Source organism: Macaca nemestrina (genome assembly GCF_043159975.1).
Source record: "Macaca nemestrina isolate mMacNem1 chromosome 4 unlocalized genomic scaffold, mMacNem.hap1 SUPER_4_unloc_6, whole genome shotgun sequence".
NCBI classification, from domain to species: Eukaryota; Metazoa; Chordata; class Mammalia; order Primates; family Cercopithecidae; genus Macaca; species Macaca nemestrina.
The window spans coordinates 150,216-165,254 of record NW_027257560.1 but is presented as its reverse complement, the minus strand read 5'-3'; the positions used below and the strand labels follow the sequence as shown (position 1 = coordinate 165,254).

The 15,039-nt window shown below is 48.2% G+C and overlaps 1 long non-coding RNA gene across 1 annotated transcript in view; it reads right to left on the bottom strand.

Moving 5' to 3' along the window:
* The window catches only part of LOC139361065 (uncharacterized), a 107,978-nt gene that overhangs the window by 28,235 nt on the left and 64,704 nt on the right, over positions 1-15,039 (bottom strand). Inside the window, exon 4 of the long non-coding RNA XR_011618630.1 lies at positions 4,626-4,831. This is a non-coding gene — a long non-coding RNA (uncharacterized lncRNA). The remainder of the gene's footprint in view (positions 1-4,625; positions 4,832-15,039) is intronic.

The window sequence follows — 15,039 nt, the reverse complement described above, 5'->3', positions numbered from 1 at the left end:
CTGACTCCTCGTTCCAGCCCTGCTGCTTACTGGGCTGAGGGCATGGGCGTCAACTGCACCTGTAAGGGGAGAAGCTGTTCAGGATTCAGGATACAGGATCCTGGCTATCCCGGCAGCGCTCAAGCTGATATTGTCATTAACTTTATAGTGAGTTACTTACTGCAAAAGTTTAACTTCTGAATAATGTAGATATGTGTATTCTAACAGGGAAATCCTGAACATAGAACACAGGCCACACGCTCACACAGATGCTATCTGGCCAGCACTCTTTTCTTTGGCTTTTCAATAGACGTTTTTAAAAGCCGTTTTCGGTTCATAGCAAACTCAGGAGGAAAGTACAGAGAGTCCTCACGTATCTCCTTACCCAGCACAGGCACAGCCTCCATCATTCTCCTGTCCCCACCGGACAAGCACGTCTGTACGACTGACAGACCCGTATCAACACGACACAACCACCCAGAGTCCACAGCTCACCAGAGGGCTCGGCCTGCTGCTGCTCACTCTGTGGGTTTCACAGAGGTGGAACGGCAAGGATCCCCCATGAAAGCCCCACCCGGAGTTGCTTCCCCACCCTACACATCCTGTATGCTCCTCCCATTCATCTCTCCCTTCCCCAAACCCTGGCAGCCGCTGACCGTTTTCCTTTCTCCACAGCTTTGCCCTTTCCAGACTGTCCTGTGGTTGGACTCAGACAGCAGGTAGCCTTTCCAGATTGGAGTCTCACTTAGCAACATGCGTTTCAGATCCTTCCGTGTCTTTTCATGGCTTAGTGGTCCAGTTCTTTTCAGTGCTGAATGATACCCCAGTTTCTGACATACCACAGTTTATCCATTCACCTACTGAAGGGCATCTTGGTTGCTTTCAAGTTTTGGCAATGATAAATAAAGCTGCTGTCAACATCTTTGTGCATATTTCCGAGTGGAAGTGAACTTTCAGCTCTTCTGAGTAAAAGTCCAAGACTTTGATTTCTCCTGTGGTCGGAGCGCTTAGTTCCACAGAAAACTGCCACGCTGCCTCCCACAGCAGCTGCCCCACTTCCCCCAGTGATGAGTGAAGGTCCTGATGCCCACACACCCACCAGCACGCAGTGGTGTCAGAGTTCCAGTATTGACCAGGCTGATGGGTGCGCAGTGACGCCTCGCCCTACGACATAAGACGCGGGCCACCTTTCCGCGTGGAGATTTGCCATCTGTGTATCTTCTTTGTTGGGTTATCTATCCAGGTCTTTGGTCCATTTTTAATCAGGTTGTTCATTTTCTTGTTGAGTTTTGAGAGTTCCTTGCACGGTTTAGATAACAGCCTTTATCAGATGAGTCTTTTACAGATACGTTCTCCCCTGTCTGTGGCCTGCCCTCTCATGCTCCTGAGACACTATGTTTATTTTAAAAAACATTTTAGACAGAAGATGGACCTCCCAGTCCACCACGGTTCTCATTTTGGCCGTGGTCACCACCCTCCCAGCCCTGGTTCCCACCTTTCCACGATCTCCTGGTCCTATGGGAGTCAACCCATACTAAGTCCCTAACGGATCTCCAATGATGGCAACGTCAAAGCAGGCAGTTTGCAGGTAGGAAGGAGCTGATGGAGGCCGGAGCAGAGTGTGAGGCCAGCGGCTTCATCCCTCGGGGACGGGCAGGCCTCTCAGATGTCCCTCTGGGTCACCTCCCAAATGAAGTACCTGCCTTGGCCGTTGGCAGGAAGCAGGACCTGGCACGGCATTTACAGGTGAGCCTCCGTAACAGGAAACTCTACTTTCTGGGGAGAATGCATTTTCATTATCAAGGCTTTTAGGCTTTTAATTAAGAAACCAAAGAGCAGTGCCTGGAGTGAGGATGCAGGGACTGTGTGTGACCCACACGCTCCTTTACAGCTGGCGCAAAGGACCCTGGAGTGAGGGTGCAGTGCCTGCTCTGAATCACCAGCACACTCATCGTTTCTACATAAAGAACCCTGCGAGTCTGTCCCAGGACTTTTTAGCCTAGACCTAAAAATTCGGGGCCCAGGAAACCCTAACCATTTTAGGAACCTGAGGGGTGGGCCAAGGGGATCTCAGAGTTTGGTGCTGGCTGTGGGACAAGAAAAGGGTGGGCTAGGGCTTCCCACAAGCTCTCCAGGGAGGCCTCACGTGCACTGGTTTGGGGAAATCAGGATGCAAGCAGATACCGTATGCTCTGCCACAGGACCATGAAGTCTGCGGAACCTCAGAGGAACACGGACAAATGGCTGCACGAGTCCCACAGGCCGAGCCTCAGCCGGCTCCCATGTCAAGAACACAGGCACGCCAGGAGGGGCAGCCGATGCAGGCAACGCTTGCAACCCCAGCATGCGGCAGCGTCCGAGGGTGGGGGTCTCTGGCCAGGCTCCACCACAACTGCCATATTCTGTGGCAAAAATTTAAAAGTAGATTTTAACTAGTTACAACTCTAACTTGTTTTACAGATCAACAGAACACAGGGTACCAACAGGCTCCAAAATACTTCGGCGAGAACCAAGTCTAGAATGTAGGTGGCTGCTGCTCCCAGTGTGACCAGTCCCCTGTAGTGCCATAAATCCTAGATCTAGGAGACTAAGTGCTCTTTCTAAACCAGAAGGCACCCTGAGGCTCTGAGGGCACCCTCTGTCCCTGGGCCAGTCCATCAGCCCCGGCAGAAACTTCTAGAGTAAGAGCCTGTGGATTCGTACTGGACGGATGTAAACCAAGCAAAGTCACAGGGGCTCATCCTGGAATCCCATCAGCTTACCCACTCATGCCCCTGGAGAGCCCTGCCCCCAGTTCCACACCCACAGTCACGCTGAACCACAAGAACTGGCTTCTAGGCCCTCAAGCTACTCCCTCTCTCCCCTGGACAGACCCTTCTCAAACCATGAGGCCCAGAGTAGACTTAACAGGTGGTCCCAGCAGAACTGGCCACTGCATGAATTGATAGTGTGTGTGTTTGTGGTGGTTCTTGTTCTGTCACTCAGGCACAGTGCACCATAAGTACAGTGGTGCTATCAGGGTTCACTGCAGCCTCAACCTGCCAGGCTTGGGTGATCCTCCAGCCTCAGCTTCCCGAGTAGCTGGGACCACAGGTGCACATCACCACCACTATTTAATTTTTTGTAGAGTCAGGGTCTTGCTATGTTGCCCAGGCTAGTCTCGAATTCCTGGGCTCAAAATTGAACTGCCCACTTCAGCCTCCCAAGGTGCTGGGATTACAGGTGTGAGCCACTATGCCCAGCCTAGAATTGGTATTTCTTCAACCTGAATTTGACACATGAACCCCACTTACATAGATATCAACCACTTTCACAGCTCCAGGGTTTTTCTGAATCTCGATTCTGTTCGTTCCAGGTCAATATCTAAGAAAGGGTCAGAACTGACCCTCCCTCAATGAAGCCTAAGGGCAAATGCAACAGCATCTCAGGGTGTGAGGAGACAAAGTAAGAAGGGTGGAAAATACACACTGAAATTCTAGTGTTAGAATCATAATCACCAAAAATTTAAGAGACAATCTGCTTTCCAAAACATGTAGATGCTGGATTATCTTCCAAGTCATCAGATTCCACAGCCAGGTGCTGAGAGGGGCACAGCTTTCTAAGCTCACAGACCGGGGCAGCCTAACAGCCTTGGGGCAAACTAAACAGAGGCTTGTGTCTCTCAAAGAGGAAGGTGCTCAAGTCCTTCCAAATAGATTCTTCTTCTAAGTTAGATGCCTCCTAACAACACTGTTTAGAGTGCCAGTGTGTTCAGAAGTGTGAAGCTGAAAATACATCTCAGGACCCCAAAATCACTAAGCTAAAGGGAAATCAAGGTGGGGGACAGCTTAGGGTAAACCTGCCTCCCATGCTCTTCCTAACAGAGACAGCTACTGGGGGGAAAAACAGCCACGTACCTCCCGCACAACCAGTCCGCAAGGAAATTCCTCATGGACAGAGGACAGAACTCAAAGTCACCATCTGCACATGGAGATAAATGCGGATCTGACTGCTTCCTCTGGAAAGGTTCACCAGAAACGCATTTATCTGATCTACCTGTGACCTGGAAACCCCTCCCTGCTTTGAGCTGTCCCTCCGTCCTGGACCGAACCAACGAACATCTCACATGTATTGATGTCTCACGTCTCCCTAAAATGTGAAAGACCAAGTTGTGCCCCAAACACCTTGGGCACATGTCCAGGACCTCCTGAGGCTGTCACAGTGTGTCCTCAACCCCTCCTGAGGCTGTGCCTTCAACCTTGGGAAAATGAACTCTCTATGGGCCAAGAACCATCTCAGAGATGCTTCTGGTTTACAGGAAGCATTCCCTCCGGCGGGTATAACGATGAAATCAAGTGGAATTACAAAATGCCACTTTAGTAAAGGCTGAATTAGGGTTCGATGTGCTTAAAAAAAAGTCACGTTCTATTTATCAATGGACCATGAAGCCCACACCCCCTTCTGCAGTGAAGATGTCAACTGAGACGAGGGTCCCCTCCTGTGGATGCAGCAAAGGCTACCTTCTGACCCCACTTCCCAGAGTCTAGGCTCCTGCTGCTCAGGGAACAGCAACCCCAGCTTCACGGGGCTCAGGCCTCCAAACCCAATTCCCACCCATGCTGGAGAATCACCCCAGGGACTTGCGAAATGGCAGGTGCAACTCTCACCTCATCCCCTTCAAAGGGGAAAAGGCACCTTCCCGCTGCTCCTCCTGCTGGTGGGAACTGAAGCAGTAGCTGGAGGATCAGGAGGGAAACAACCTGGGTCGCTGCTAGTCACAGATGGCAAATGCCAACCAGCCTTGACCTTCACATTGCAGAGAAGACATCCTTCCTCTTTTCGTCAGGTCCCTGTTAAATGTTTGCACCCATTCCTTTAAAAAAAAACAAACAAACAAACTCAGATACAGCATGAGTGTTTTGCTGACAATATTTCAATTATTTGGGGTCTTTTGGTCAAATGACGCCAAAACAGGAAACTGAACCCTGTTATTCAGGAAACTACTTTCCAGCCCCATCTACCCTCCCAGGCTGTCACCTTATGGGGTTTGTCTGCTGGATGATTAACAATAACTGCTCTTGAGAACTAGGTGTACAGAACAGACAAGACGTCAGCTCAGGTTGAGGGGAAGCAAGAAAAGCGGCCTCTCCCTGCAGGACGGTGAAAGAGGAACCTTCAGCACCTGGGTTTGCAGGATGCTGGATCTCCGAGAGCATCTCTCACAGTTCAAGTAAGGCCAGACCCTCCTCTGCCGCAGCCTGTTCAGGAGAAGGCAGCACCTGCCCTAGAGACCCACAGCCCTGTGCGGGGTTGAAATTTCCTCCCTTGGTAAGAGTCAGGACCAGGGGTGGGGAGAGAAGCAGCAGGGCTGAGGGGCACTGTGAAAACTCCATGCCACGCTAACTCTCGTCTGACGTGCTCCGGCCAAAGCCACGCTTCTCGGAGGGCATTTCCCTTCACATATCCGGAAATCATCAACGTCTAGTCTCCCCACAGAACAGATCGTTCCCCAGGAGGCAGACGCTTGGCTGTAACACGTGGTAATGAGGGGCGCACCTTCGTGCCCATTCCACAGTGTTTCCCGTTACCTATTTTACCTTAAGCTAAAAATAGTTCCCGTTTACACTCTGCAGTGACACAGACAGCAAAACACACGAGATTCAGTGTGATCCCACACCCGTCCCTGATGACCTCAAGTTCTTTATTTGTTCGTTTTGCTTCTAGAGTTTATGCTCTCTCCCGGGGTTCCACGCCTGTGGATTCCACCAACCATAGAGCAAGAATATCTTTTTAATGTGTTTGTACTAAGCATCCAGACTTTATTATTCATTATTATTCACTAAACAATATAGTTTAACAACTACTGGCATGGCATGTCCATGGTACAGCTGTTATGGGCAACCCTGACATGACTGAACGTCTGCAGGAGGACGTGCGTATGTCATATGCAAACACGATGCCATTTTATACCAGGGACCTGAGCGCCCACAGACCTTGCATTCCACAGGCTGTCCTGCAGCCCACCCTCATGGGCACTGAGGAATGGCTAGAATAGAAAATATAGAGGTTTTAAATAGTTATGTACTAAATCTAATCTTTTGTTAAGTAATTACTGTGTATCACATGTATTATTTGGAAGTCCTTCCTGGCCCAGAGACTTGACGTGTTCTTATCTTTTGTCCACTGATCTAGTCATTCCAGTAAGTTTATTGAACACAAATCAATTTTACAATTAAATTCTTACAGGAATCACACTCATACTGCAAGCTGCTTTGGTTTTTAAAGTGAAATAACCAATAGTTTTACAAACCAGCGATATCATAGAGTAACAGGATAAAGCAGCCCCATGACATGCAGAAACACAGGGTTTCAAAGCTGACCAGTAAAAAACACGTTACCAACCCCTAAACGTGAAAATGTTTTACACCACAACAGATACTCCAGAGAAAAACAAGATGTTCAAAAAAGCCCTTTGCGGAAAAACACTTTCCCCTCCATTGTTCACACGGTTTCCAGAAGCTTGTGTTTGGCAATGACCATGAACCAGAAGTAGCGTCTGCTGCAACTACTGCTACTGCAACACAGAATATTAAGGAAAAAAAAAAAAAAATAAGAAAGAAAGAAAAAGAAAAAAAGAAAAAAAGGACACAGCATATTTCCTATTGATGAGAACAGATAGAGTGTTATCAGAGTGAGTGTGTTCTACAGTCAACAATGTTCAAATTCTAAGTCTCCCGCAGACACTAGACGGTAACCGTCAAAGCTTGTGTACTTGGCAACGTTCAAGGAGACCAAGTTCAGAGCTGTCACAATGCAGCACCATCCTCACGCGATTATCTCAGGCGGGTTTGAGGGCACGTGCCCCCGTCACAGCGGGATAGCTGCCCAGCCCAGCACTTCCTGAGATCACAGACCTTCGCCTTCCCACATCTTCAATCGTTCCTTTACACTGGGAACCAGAGAGCAAAACCTAAAACACTTCCTCAAATCTCAAGACAGTCTTGAGAGCTCTTCTTGCCCCTTCTCTTCTGAAAAAGCCTATTTCACAAGCAATCTGTAGTGCTTACCAGAGCTGGGGCAGGAGGAGAGCTAGTGTTTGGTAGACCGAGTTTCAAGTGTGGGGAGGCCAGAAAGTTCTGGAGATCAATGGCGGTGATCGCGGCATGATAGTGTGAACACAGTTAATGCCACCAAACCATACACTTAAAAACAGAGTGCTATGTAATTTTACCACAATAAAAAGACTGAGAAAAGTCATCTATAATTACCGTCTCCAATATCTTGCATCCTGTAAGGTGCATTTGCTTGTGCACCCTGTGACAGCTCGCTCCTTCCTGACCTCCTCCTTCGGTTCCCTGTCTCGATCCCACTGGTTACTCTCCTCATGAGCCTCTTTCCTGTCATCTGGCAGGGTTCTACCAGGACCCTCTGGCTCTCACGCCACCCCAGTTCCACAGACCTACCCACTGGGTGGACCACAGGTGTCCAGCCTGACCTTGCTGATATGCTCCAGCTGGCCCTGGACTCGAACCACGCTCCTGCGGCTTTCCATCAGTGTGGCATCTACGAGTTACCTCCTGGGCAATGCCAGGTGATGGTAACATCAACCAGGAGGCACCGCTGAGAAGCAGAACGAATGGTGCGGTGCCCTGAACATCACATCCTTCAACAGAGCTCTGTGTTTTCTCTTCTTCTGGCACAGCTTCGCTGTAGGAAGGAGGCCATTCTTCCAGTGCTGCTACTTCCAGGACCAGGGAAAGCAAGCTTCAGAAAGGAACGGTATCAAAGAGGCAGGACCCACCAGCAGGGCTGCTGGCGGCCGGGCGACCACAGCCCCAGCATTCCCCAGCCACCACGGCTGACAGCCCAGACTCCAGAAATGCACGGCTTCAACCTTAGGAGTAAAAACCCTCCCAAGCCAACTATTATTTTCAACAATGGGATTGGGGAGTGGGGTGTTGTAACCCTGCCTCTCTCGATGGCACAGATCATCGGATCCCAGTTCTTATACGATTAGAGAGTGGGGGGGGGGGTCCTAACCCTGCCCCCCCTGATAGAAAAGAACTGGGATCTGATGATCTGTGCTAAGTGAGCACTTTGATTCTGCCACATGCAGTCATCCTCAGCACCAGGAAAAGTCAGAAGCGTTGAGTGATGACACTGATACGAACACATGCGGTTCTGATGGCTCCGGTAAACTGGCTACACAGATACAACCCGACAGTGGTGAGATCCACGGAATTCACCAGTCTTCCCAAGGATCGTGTTCCTGAATCTTCTGCATTCGGAATAACCGTCTCCTTTGCCAGGGCTGAGCCATGCTACCCTCTCGCCTGTCCTCTGCTTTCACCAGCTTCGTGTGCATTTCCAGGCAAGTGTTTATGCAGGTACTATCACTTATTTCCACAGCAAGAACGTACACAGACACCACACAGAAATGGGCAACCCTATTAGGAGCTGTGCAGGTAGATCTAACTCATCAGATGTTGCAAATTCCTGTTGCCTTGGAAATTAAACTAACGTTGCTATGACCGTATCTCTTACTGCACCACTAAAGACCATCCGGGTAAGAGGAATGTGCCTCTACATAGCATTCAGCACACGTTTACATGTCGGTTTTCCCTGAATATGGTTGTTATGTGAGACAGAAATCAGTAAGATGGGCTGTAACATATAGTATAGGATCATTGTGTCTCCTAGGCTTAAACACTTCCTTTAATGAAGTTTAACTCTCTGGGGACATGAGTTACGTAGTAACATGTTTTGGATATTGTCTCTTTCACATTCTAATTATCAACACCAAAGAAGTTCTTGAGTTCCTTGTTAAGTTGAAAAGCAATTTACAAAGCATAAAAGCCCCAATATTATAGGATACAATTCAGTCTTTTTAGCATATTCTCAAAGCTGTACAACAATCAACCACTACTATGTAATTCCAGGACTTTTTCACTACTGGCCAAGGAAACCTTGAACCCATTAAAGAGTCAGCACCTGCTCCTTCCTTCCGCCAGCCCGTGGCAGTCGCCAGCCGACTTCCGTTTCTCTGGATTTGCCCATTCTGGACACCTGTTGTGAGAAGAATCGTACAGTGCGTGACCTTTGGCGTGACCTTCGGTGCTGGCATCTTTCACGTCCAAGGTGAGTGGGATCTCACAGTGCGTGATCTTTGGCGCAGGCATCTTTCACGTCCAAGGCTCATTTGGGTTGGAGCACACGTTCTTTTGTTCCTTTTTACGGCTGAGTGAGATTCCATTGTGCATACATTGTCTTTATCCATTCATCCGTTGACAGACACCTGGGCTGTTTCTACTATTAGGAATAATGCCGCTATGAAGATTCTTACGTAAGACTTTTCGGTAAAAATACTTTCAATTTTCTTGGGCATATGCCTAGGAGTGAAATTCCTGGGTCGTACGGTGATTCTATGCTTAACTTTTCTGAGGAATTAACTGCCAGACTTTTCCAAAGCAACTGTACCATTTTACTTCCCCTCCCACTAGCAATATATCAAGATTTCAGTTTTCCCAAATTCACCAACATGTCACTGTCCAATACTGGGGTTTTACCCGTCCCGGTGGTTGTGAAGTGGTATCTCACGCTGGTTTTGATTTCCATTTCTAAGATGACGAATTCTGTTAAACATCTCATGTGCTTTTTAAGGCATTTATATGTCTTTCTTTGGAGAATGTCTATTCAAATTCTTTGTCCATTTTTAATTGGATTTTTATTAAGAGTTTTTAAATATATTCTTGATATCAGGCCCTTATCAAGATGATGTATCCTATTCTGTGGGTTGTCTTTGTACTTTAACAGTATCCTCTGAAATGAACATTTTTCATTTTGATACCGTCTTTTTCCCGTCAGTTGCTTGTTATGCTTTAGGCGTCTCATCTAAGGAAACATTGCCTAATCCAACATAACAGTTTCACCAGGATTCTCCCCTAAAGGTGTCATAGGCTGAACTGTCCCCCTGCCAAGTTTCCCACGTTAAAGTCACAACCCCAGAAACTCAAAATGTCACTATATTTAGATACAGCGCCTTTAACTTGGCAATTTAGGTCCCATAAGATCTTAAGAGTAGGCCCTGATCCAGTATGACGGGTGTTCTTATAAGACAATTTAGGCACACAGTCCTCAGTGCTGCACACACGTAAGAGAAACCTTTGAGGACACAGAGAAGACGCCGTCTACACAGCATGGGGTGAGGCCCCAGAGAATCCAACCCTGCCTGCATCTTGATCCCAGGCTTCCAGCCTCCAGAACAAAGGAAATAAGATGTCGTTGTTTAAGCCACACGGTCTGTGGTGTCCGTTACGGTACCCAGCAGACTGACAGAATGGGTCTCACAGTCAGCTCCTTAACACTGAATCCATTTTGGGCTTTGTGTGTAGGGTGAGGAAGGGTCCAGTCCATCCTTTTCCATGTGGATACCCCAGTTGTCCCAGCACCATTGAGTTGTGAAAGGACAAAAGTAAAGCAACTCTTACGTCCTTTCTCCATCAACAGATTAGAGGATATACTGAAGAGTCGTGGACAATTTTGTCAGTTTAAGCCAGTGGTTTTCAAAATTTGGGTCTCAGGAACACTTTGCACTTTATTAAAGATCACAAAAAAGGTTTCTCATGAGGCCAGGAGTGGTGGTTTGTGCCTATAATCTCAGCACTTTGGGAGGCAGAGGCAGGTGCATCACTTGAGGTCAGGAGTTCGAGACCGGCCTGGCCAACATGGTGAAATCCCATCTCTACTAAAACACAAAAATTAGCCGGGCATGGTGACGGACACCTGTAGTCCCAGATACTAGGGAGGCTGAGGCAGGAGAATCACTTGAACTCAGGAGGCAGATGTTGAAGTGCACTGAGGTCACACCACTGCACTCCAGCCTGGGTGGCAGAGCAAGACTCCGTCTAAAAAAAAAAAAAAAAAAAAAAAAAAAAAAAAGTAACAATTTAGTTCATTTTACAGTGATAAAGTCATTACACCTTAACACAGTCTTAAAGAAACCATTTTCCAAAATAAGCAGCAGCATGAAAACAGTTTGTGCTGCTGTGAAAATGCCTAACATCTCTGCATCTCAGAAAGCAGGGTTCTCATGGGCTGTCTGCGTTCAGTGGGCTGCAGAGTCGTGGTTGAAGTTTATGAAAAAAGTCTGACCCCATGCTGATACACAATTAAGAAGAAATATTTTCAATGTGTTTTCAGATAATTTTAGGTATTCTCTGCTGCCAAATATAACAAGCAGTACTTCAGTACAGGCTGTCTGCAACGTGGAGTCTGCGCTCTGGCCGACGGGCCTTTCCGCCCCAATTCCTTCTAAGTCGACTGGTCCGTCCTGCACTTGAATGGCTTTTACCAGCACACGATTTTGTAATCACACATTGGTTAGAAAACACTGGTTCAGTGTTATGAGCAGCTTCCACATTTCATTCTACGTCAAAAAAAAAAAAAAAAAAAAAAACCACATCAATATCACCGTTGATCACATAAGAAAGTGGTGGACACAAGATTTTTATATTTTAATATTCACTGGAAAACTCAAATGTCTAATCACTGGGAATAACGTAAGGTACTTTCGTGAGGTGAAAGAGTCATTTTGTTCAATTTTCAGGCCACACCTGCAAATAACTCCATCACCTCCATCTGAAGTAGCATTGTTTGTAAGTCATTCTTTATATAAAGGCAGTCTTAGTGGAAGAAGTGGTTCTGCAGGTTCATAGCTCAGAGGCACCAGTGTTCTCCCAAGATAACCATAAAATCCGTAGAAGACGCACCTGTGCACACTTTCTGTTTCTCACTCAGAACATTCCAGAAGGATCCCTGAATCCCGGTGCCGCAGCAAGACTGAAGTTTGCTCTCACCCACACAATAAACCCAGGGAGCTCCCCCAGCCCCCACCCCGAGGCCACAGTTTTGGTCCTCTGTCTGGTCTAGGGGGGCTCCTGCAGCTCCAGCCTAACAGGGAAAAGCAGGCACCCACATGTCAGAAAGACCTCCCAAGGTCCAGTGAGCACTTCTGCTTATGTGCCAGCCAAGTGCGTTTGACAAGGCTACAGCCAGCTGTACGGCAGGCAGCGAGGTACCCAGCAAATACTTCAGGGCTCACGTTACTGAGGAAGGAAGGTGGACAGCGAGGTACCCAGCAAGTACTCAGGGCTCACGTTATGGAGGAGGAAGCCAGGCAGATAGTGTGGTACCCAGCAGGGTTCACGATACTGAGGAGAAAAGGAGGGTGAAGACAAGGGGACTGGAACAGTCTGTCATAAGCTTTAGCACTTACAAGGCTCGCTATAGATTATCCGATTTGATCTTAACAGCTCCCAAGAGAGGCAGAGGCCTGTTTTCACTTCATAAAAAGAGATCCAGAGAACTGATGATGTACCCTTCCCACATGCTCCCAGAAATCATCCTCAAATCATCTCTCAGTTGTATGCATGTGATAATATGTCAGTCACGTCCCCTCCCTGCAGGGGGATCGTAATGTCCCCCTGCTGTTCCTTAGCACCCCTGCCCTCTCCTGCATTTCAGCCATGCCAACAATCCATGGGAAGTCGGCACAACCCCACCTCCGCTGCTGCTGATGGCTTGGGTCACCCTTATCTTTCATTTCCACCTGCAGGGACTTGTTCTTTCTTCAAATGCAGCTCAAACTCACTCATTGTGTGAAGCCTTTTCCAGCCATCACAACTGTCATGTGTAAAATCAGTCTGTGGAATGCTTCATTGAGGAGGGGCTTATGTTGCCTCATTGGCTGTGATCACCACCAAATTCTGAGCAAACCAGGTGGTTCCCTCTCCCCATCTCTGCTCCAGTGCACTTAAAACAAGGATTCCTGGAAGCACCTTTTTAGTCCAATTCATGCATGAGTCTGCCCCACACCCCACAGACAAGCCCTGGCGGTCAGGGTTCAGGGCCCACAGGTGGGTAAGGAGAGCTTTGTGCACTCTCTGGAGTTGTCACCCAGAGACCCACGGCTGGAAGGGAAGAAACTTGCATCCTATGAAACATCCAGGCCCTGAGACCCACTCAGAAGCAGAAAACGGGGAAGGAGCCTCAACCAGACCCTCGGGAGGGCAGTCAGCAGGAGCCATGGAGGTCACCAGGAGGGAGGGTGTCAGGCAGTGAGGCCAGAGGTGATGTGGCCGGGAAGGAGGAGATGTGGCCAGAGGCAACGTGGCCAGGGAAGGAGACACAGCTGGAAGGAAGTGACAAGAGGGGTCTCCAGGCCTCAGACTGTGCCTGATTTATGGATGACATTTTAATTATGATGTTATATCTAACCTTAAAGAAAAGTAGCAATTTAGAACCACTGTGTACATTTAAAGCACAGTACAAATATAACATTTTCCAAAACAAAGAACAGTGAATTGAAGGAAAAAATAGCAACTCACCCAAAAAAAAAAAAAAAAAAAAAAAGTGAATAGAAAAATTCATTTAAGATCAGAAATAAAGAGATCCTACAGCTCTTGTAGTCCAATCCCCACCCTAACGTGAATGGGAGAAAAAGGGAATTAGATTCTAGTCAGTCAAAATTAAAGACAAAACTGATGCACTTTACTTTCTACTTGACAGAAAACAAGAAAAGCTCATCAAGGAATCCCAACAAACAGTAACTTTAGGAGTCCCCAAAATACAAAATTCACCTTCAAATTAAATCAACTGCTAAGTGTGTATAAAGTTACATTTTTCTTTATTGCCTTCCTCCTCCCCAGGGGCTTTTTTAGACCTTGTTTCCCCCTAATTGCCTCCAACATTCAGGAAATTTAAACCCCACAAATAAACCGTGTCTCGATTCACACACAGCGTCCTTTGGAGCAGACAGTCCATTGCCCTAAGACGTTCTTGTCACCTAAGCACCAAGTACAGCCTGAGAACGCACAACACGCACACACACGAACTCGGACAGACAACAGGTGAGATACGGCACATGAGGAGGAAGATGAGACAAATGAGCTTCAATGACTTCACCGACACCCGAGATCCATGAAGAAGTGACACACGCAGCCTGATCGGGTGCCGGTGACTCCTGGAAAACAGCCAAGGGCAGCATTTGGAGAAGCAGCACCGCAGGCCAGGAGGGTCTCGGGGCTTCAGAGGAGAGGGCTTCCCCGACCAGGTGCTGAGGCTTCAGAGGGGAGGGGTTCCCCGACCAGGTGCTGGGGCTTCAGAGGAGAGGGGTTCCCCGACCAGGTGCTGGGGCTTCAGAGGGGAGGGATGCCCCGACCAGGTGCTGGGGCTTCAGAGAGGAGGGGTGCCCCAGGCAGGCGCTGCAGCTTCAGACGGGAAGACGCCCCGAGCAGGTCCTGGGGGCGGCAGAACAAGCCCTGGGTCCCCTTGTCACTTTTCACTCCCTACTCCCGAATCTCGCCCTGAAATTGCAGCAAGTCCAGGTATTCATTTACCCATAAAATTAAGTATCTGTGAGTAACACAAGTCACTAATCCACACCGATCTGAGTCCACAGATACCTCCCAGAGATGCCACCATCCCTTCTGGTAGAAGGGCAGCCCAGGGGCACACGCTGCTAGGAAGGGAGACTGTCTGCAGCCTGATGCTGCAGAGTCCTCAACACTTAGTCTACCTTCTGGAACCATGCCGTCTCCTACAGAAGCAACTAGGGGCATGTAGGGTTTTTAAAATCTTTTTTTTTTCCTTAAGAGTCCCCCTCTGTCACCCAGGCTGGAGTGCAGTGGCACAATCTCGGCTCGCTGCAACCTCTGCCTCTCGAGTTCAAGTGATTCTCCTGCCTCGGCCTCCCGAGTAGCTGGGAATACAGGCGCCTGTCACCAGGCCCGGCTAATTTTTTTGTATTTTTAATAGGGATGGGATTTCACTCTGTTGGCCAGGCTGGTCTCGAACACCTGACCTCACATGATCCACCCACCTCGACCTCCGAAACTGCTGGGAGTACAGGCATGAGCCATGGTGCCCGGCCCATATAGCTATTTAAATTTGACTAAAATTTAAAAAAATTAGAAATTCAGTTTCTCATTTACACTTCAAGCATTCAGTCAGCCACAGGCGGCCACTGACCAGAGGCTGGTAGAGATGTCACACTCCACTCTGTAGAAGGATCTATGGACGAAG